Source organism: Papio anubis, chromosome 14, assembly GCF_008728515.1.
Source record: "Papio anubis isolate 15944 chromosome 14, Panubis1.0, whole genome shotgun sequence".
In the NCBI taxonomy this organism is placed as follows: domain Eukaryota; kingdom Metazoa; phylum Chordata; class Mammalia; order Primates; family Cercopithecidae; genus Papio; species Papio anubis.
In genome coordinates this window covers 98,397,435-98,403,542 of record NC_044989.1, presented here as the reverse complement: position 1 = coordinate 98,403,542, position 6,108 = coordinate 98,397,435, and the positions used below count along the sequence as shown (strand labels likewise).

The 6,108-nt window shown below is 39.3% G+C and overlaps 1 long non-coding RNA gene across 1 annotated transcript in view; it reads left to right on the top strand.

Annotated features, from left to right (window-relative positions):
- The window catches only part of LOC101010057, a 73,953-nt gene that overhangs the window by 363 nt on the left and 67,482 nt on the right, over window positions 1-6,108 (top strand). Inside the window, exons 1-2 of the long non-coding RNA XR_002516804.2 lie at window positions 1-1,710; window positions 2,031-3,308. The exon at window positions 1-1,710 is cut by the window's left edge and continues 363 nt beyond it. This is a non-coding gene — a long non-coding RNA (uncharacterized LOC101010057). The remainder of the gene's footprint in view (window positions 1,711-2,030; window positions 3,309-6,108) is intronic.

Here is a 6,108-nt window from a genome sequence, read left to right as displayed (position 1 = left end):
GAGCAATTATGATATAATGGAAAGACAAGGCAAAGGAAGGTCTTGCTTGAAAGCAACAGAGAAACCAAGGCACTGCCCTTGTTATAAGGAGACCTGGATGTGGTGGTTCTGGAGCATAAAAGAGGCACATGTTACTTGCTCTCTTTGCATTTTATGCTTTAATTATGCTGATGGTGTACACAGCTGAACATGATGCCATTGTACCTAATGCAAAATTATCAATTTAAGGAGACCTTTACATTTTTACATATTATTATTGACAGGCCACCCATCCCAACTGAAACAGGGAAAAGCTTTTCTAAGAAAATGATGTCAAAACCCAAATCACAGAATTAGGCTTGACTGTCTCTCTAAGGGGTGTCAGTACATGGTTCTGCTGTTGGTGATTTCTGCTGGGGTTGTGTGTGGAAGCACATTGTTTGAGCTATTTGTATCTCATTATTGTGAGAAGTTTTTACGCTGCTCTGGGTCGTGGCTTGGAGACTGCCTCCTCAGAGCTTAAATGGGCAGATTTCATATTCTTCCCATCCTTGGGAATACTTCATAAAACAGAACGACAATGGTCCATGTTTTTTTCAGAGTACTGTGCAGTGGGAGAGCCTGTCTTACCTTTTTTTTTTTTTTTTTTTTTTTTTTTGCTATCGTTTTATACAGGTATTTTTTTTTCTATTTCTTGTTTCTTTTACTTTTTATTTCCTCTTTAAAGAAAATGATTGGCAGCACTCAACCTCAAGGAACTGATCTATCAAAACCAAGCTGGGATAAGTATTTCTTTGAGAAATAATATATATTTACCAACAGGCTCTATTCTGCCCCCTTGTTTCACAGCACCTTGAATATCACTTCCTTTTCCTGCCCAAAGCAGGAGGTAACCCTGTATTAAGACCATCGTAGGTATGTGTGTGTGTGTACAATACACACATACAGCACATGTCTCTATTTAGAGATTCCATGATATGCGTTCTATATACACTTTACAGTCCCTTTTCTTAATTTCAAAAATATAATTTCCAACATCTAAAAAGTGTTTTCAAAGACTTTTGCCCTATTTTTAAAAATAATGTCTAAATATGATTAAGTGTCTTCCCAGAGAAAAGTCAAAGAGGCTCCTAGTGTTAATTTCCATATTGCTTAAGACTTAAGCTTTTAATTTATTTTATCAAGGTTGAGGGAGTATCGTAATTGTTGAAACAATCCCTCTCCAAAAAAAACACAAAAAAATAGCCTGCACTTGTTTTTAAATTCAATTTGTTTTCTCACACAGATTTTTGATACACTCTTAAATATACTAGAAATCACAATTATTTTAATATGGCAGAGTTGTAACCAGGAAATTGCATATATTTTCATAAACGAGGCTGTTATAGATTTATTAATATTTGTTAATAGCATTATTTTTAGAAATTTTTTTAACGTCTTTCAACCCTGAAAGGGCCTGCTTGAAACATACACGGCAGCAAAATCACTGGAGTCCACAGGGTTTTTGTCACACACACAGAGCACAGATTTTTTTGATTATGTAGATTTCTTTTCCTACTGCAGTTTCATATGCAAAGCATGCATCAGCCACATCCATGCTATCTCCTAAAGCAGTCATTCTGAAACCCAATCTGGGGACAGTGCAGACTAAATAAAATTTCATTTTGATTTGGCCTCCCGCTGCGAATGGGACTGCTTTGTCTCAGCCGACAGAACCAGCAAGCCAGAAAGGTATGTCCTGTTTTGCATGGCTGATGGTGTGTCTTGCGGCTCACAATCAGGCCGTCTTGCTCCCGGCTCCTCCACTTCCTGCTTCTCTTTCTCTTTCCCCTTCCATTTGCTCCCGTGCTGCCTGCCTTCTACCTGCAGGGCACAGCCGTGGCAAACCCGCACCGATTGTTTACTTTGGCATATGCTTAATAGCGCGCGTGGCTGTTTGCTTTTTTTTTTTTTTTCCCACTGTCTTTGTTGGTGGTGGCTTTCTTTTTTCTGTTTTGGTTTTTGTTTTGCTTAGCTTTCCTCGCCCACATTGGCTTTCTCTGTTTCTCAAGGTGTGGAATACTAAAATACTGACTGAAAGGAGAATTGTACAGTCGCTGCTGTGATGCTCCAGAGATTTCACTGGAAGATTTGTCATGCTGATTTTATTGTAAATTTGAAGATGCATTTAACAGCTTTGAAGGACCTTAGCTTCCATGGTCCTTTTGAGCCGCTTTGGCAGAAAAGCAATCGCCCATTTTAGAGAAGGGGAGAAATAGAGAATAAAGACTCTCCTCCAATAGGACTGAACGGTTTTGCCATCTTGGTATGTTTTATAAAATGCACTGTGGTGTTTTCCCGAAGAGCTGCTAAATATGGCTCTGCTTTAAACAATGACCTTCACTGGGAGTCATCTCATGAGAGACTATGTTGTGTCAAATGTTCTTCTTACACTTGTCCCCCCTTTGGGAGAATGTACTAGCAATCAGGGACAACCTGCTGTGATATTCTCAGAAGAAGCTTTAGATAAGATGGCGAAGCACCAGGGGACTGACAGGTGGTGGGAACTCAGTTTTCAAGCCCAAATTTATCCTTGAAATTGTTATTGCCCTTCACCAATTCATAGGGTGCTATAAAGGAAAGAAGTTTTTTCCCTGGCTCACATATTGGCATATCATTAATCTAAATCAAATTACAGCAAACTGGTAAAGATGGAGATAGAGTAAATGACAAATAAATTGCTTAAGAGAAGAGCACAAAGAAAAGTTCACTCTGACTCTGGGGTTCTGCCTAAGTAATTCCACATAGGATATAGATTAGCAGATGAAAAATACCAATTAGCTTCATAGGGACCTCACCCCACCCATCCAGAGCAAAAACAAAAAAAGTCACATCATGTAACTTTGTAAAGGGTCAAAAATTAACTTTTGCCAATCCATAATGTTGTGGCCATTCCAGAGTTTTGAGGGGAGTCGTGCTCCAGGGGTACTTCCAGATGCCATTTCTGAAATGTAATGGCTGAGGTCTTTGCCATTACAATAAATTATCCTTTCACCGCAAAGTCTCTCAGTTCACTATTTTGCACCTGTTAGCCAAGCGCTGTGGGAGAGAAGAGTCACCAAGAGCGTTAGTCATTTGTTGATAGACTCCCTACTTACTACATACAACAGATTAAAGAACAAAATGAAAGTTAGTTAAAGAAGACGTTGAAGAAACAATAGTGTGAAAACAGCATGAGATGTCATTTGGTAAATATGCCACAGCCTCGCATAAGGAAGAGGAAAATGGCAGTGTGGGCCATGACTGGCAGGCCTGGATCCATAGACTGTGATTTCCAGGATCACCCAACAGTAAGTCTTTTTCCTGTAGCCTTACCATCAGAGCCACTTGCTTGTTTCATAGCTATTGATGATATTGAAAAGCCCAAATTTGCTTTTTGTCCAATTTGTCAGTGCTCTTATAGGATCCACGTGTTGGAATTTTAGGGACTTCTTTGGGTAACTAAGCAAATGTTTTAAGAAGTAAACTCTACTATGCTGCTATACAGGCGGTCTTAAATACAATTATTTAGCAAGAATAAAGTACTTTTTATGAAAATTCAAATGCAAACACTAGTTATGGAACACAAGGTGCTCAAAGAAGATTTATTTATCTATAAAAAATGTATAGGCATATATGCTTACAGTATGTGTGTGTATCTATGTATAAATATACACACACAGGTCTAATACATCTAACATACACATATACAGAGACTGAACCAATGATGCTATCAAAAAGAGTCACAAAGCTTATCTTGAAGATTAAAATCAGTACATATGTCAATAAATATAGCTAGCAGATAAAATTCTAAACTATAGTTTGATTTATCATATCATACATATAATATACACCAAAGGTTTATATTAAGTGATGTAATATTTTTATTCATTGATGGTTTCCTCTTGAACTCCATCTGTAGGAGGCAAATTATTATAGTATGATTGAAGCTATCATGTGATTTGGGAAGATGGACTCCTCAATGCCTTAGCATAGGTCTGTATATCTCTGCTTTTGGTGTCTGTTATGCCTGATGCAGGTTGTCTTCCAAGTTTTAGTCCATATGTTCCAAACACACGATAGCTCAGTGTGTCTGCAAGCACGAGACATAATAATCTAATAGAAATTTTGAAGATAAAGACTATCACGGTGACTCTTGGTATGTGAGTTTAGTTTCTATACCTTTCGTTTGCTAATGTTGTGATGACCATAATCTGATCTTAACGTATTTCGTTAGCTAGACCCCTCTCCAAGTAAGAGAAACAACACTAGCTGGAATTAAATGTAAATTGTGGCGAGAGACAGCGAATTCAGTTTTCTATTCACCTTCTACCCTCCCCTGTCTGGGAAACAGTGAGGATGCTCAAGTATTCTCTGTGGAGGGAATGAATGAGCGTGTGAATGTCGCTGGTGGAGTGCATAGAAGAAGGGCGGGAGATGCTTGTACCAGCAGGAGCCTGGCTCCACATCACCTAGCTCTCAGTACTCATGAAGGGAAGAAAGAGATTTGGGAGATACCGATTCTCACTTTTAGGCCCACAGAAACTCCCCAGGCCTGTGGACCCAGTGAAAATGTATGTGCGTTTTTCAAAGGAAATAACTTACATGACGCGGGCAAACTGGGCTGAATAGACACCCTCCAAATGTTAAGGATTTATGAGTTCTAAGCAGGTCAGATCCAGCCACGGAAGAGTCATGAGTGGCAGAGGACAGAGAATCATAACATTCTCTGGAAAGGTCAGTATGGGGGAAAAAAAAATCTATGTATTTACATTTATTTGTTTATTTATACTCTGTAACGACTTTCTGGTTACAAAGAAAACATACCATATGGAGAGACTAAAGAGAGGCAGCATTTTAAAAAGTCAGTTATGTGGAAAATTCATTTTTGACTTCTGTAGGCAAGGTAGTTAAAACAGAAAACAATAAAGAGAATGCTAGTCAGAATCCAGCTACTGAGTCTGGGCGAGGTATTACTGACAAAACATCTTTGAGTTACTTCTCAAAGCATAATGCTAGACTTGGAGTCCAACTGCTTATGTTGTTTTAATACAAATAGTTATATTTGATAGAAAGGTCATTTATTGTACCAGTTTTAGTCAGAAAAAAACTCCCTGCTATTAAGATGTATATGGCAATAAGAAATGACTTCTGGAGATCCAGAGACTACATCAAGAACATCAGATTTTCCATTTAGGCTTAGGAAACCTTGGGAAATCCCCATAGTTCACCAGATTAGGACAGATATTGGGGTGAGATTGGTCACTGAACAATTTCAAATCTAATTTTACTGTTGGAGAGAAGATTTCTACTTGACCTATCAGATCACAAGTTGCATCATCTCATCAGAGAAATTCTGTAAAGTGTGTCTTGTCCACACATGGAAATAATCTTAGACCTCAATATTTCATCTCATGGACATGTCCAGCAAATCTTAAAGCCCGGAATAAACAGACCCTGGATATTAAAGGTGATAGCCTAGATAATCTTCATATGTGTTTGTCCTCAGTAAATGTAAGAATTGACCCAACCTTTCTTACAAAGCCTACATCAAAATGGCCATTGTCCTTGTCACATATTTAGGCAGAGAGGGGCCCTCTGGTTAAGCTTCATTGGCTACTCTTGGTTAGTTGAGGCATAGGTGCTGCTGTCAGGATAAGACAGCCCCACAGCAGCCACTGGGGATGGACCACTGGCCAGTGAACTGGATTGAACTCATGGCGGGGACTCAGAATTCTACCGATAAAGAGACCTGAGCCAAGACCATGGCCACAGGAGGAGTTGCCTACCCTTTCCCTATCATTCTGTGCAAGCCAAAGTAAAGGACCATGAGCTCACCAGCCCCAGACTGCGGCCAGGAATGCAAACAGGCTTCTAGGGATCAGAGAGGAAGTGGATTCAGTAATGGGAGTGTCAGAAGATAATGCAAGGGCTCCACATGAGTGTAAGAAGTCCTACTTACTCTCATAGCCAGTAGGATCCATTAATTGCATTCACCTTTCCTCACACACCAGGACATCATCTTAGGGGAAGAAGCAGGGGGGTGAATACATAAGAGATTGGGCATTTTATCCAAATGGAAGAATGAACACCAACTGAGAAAGACAGCTT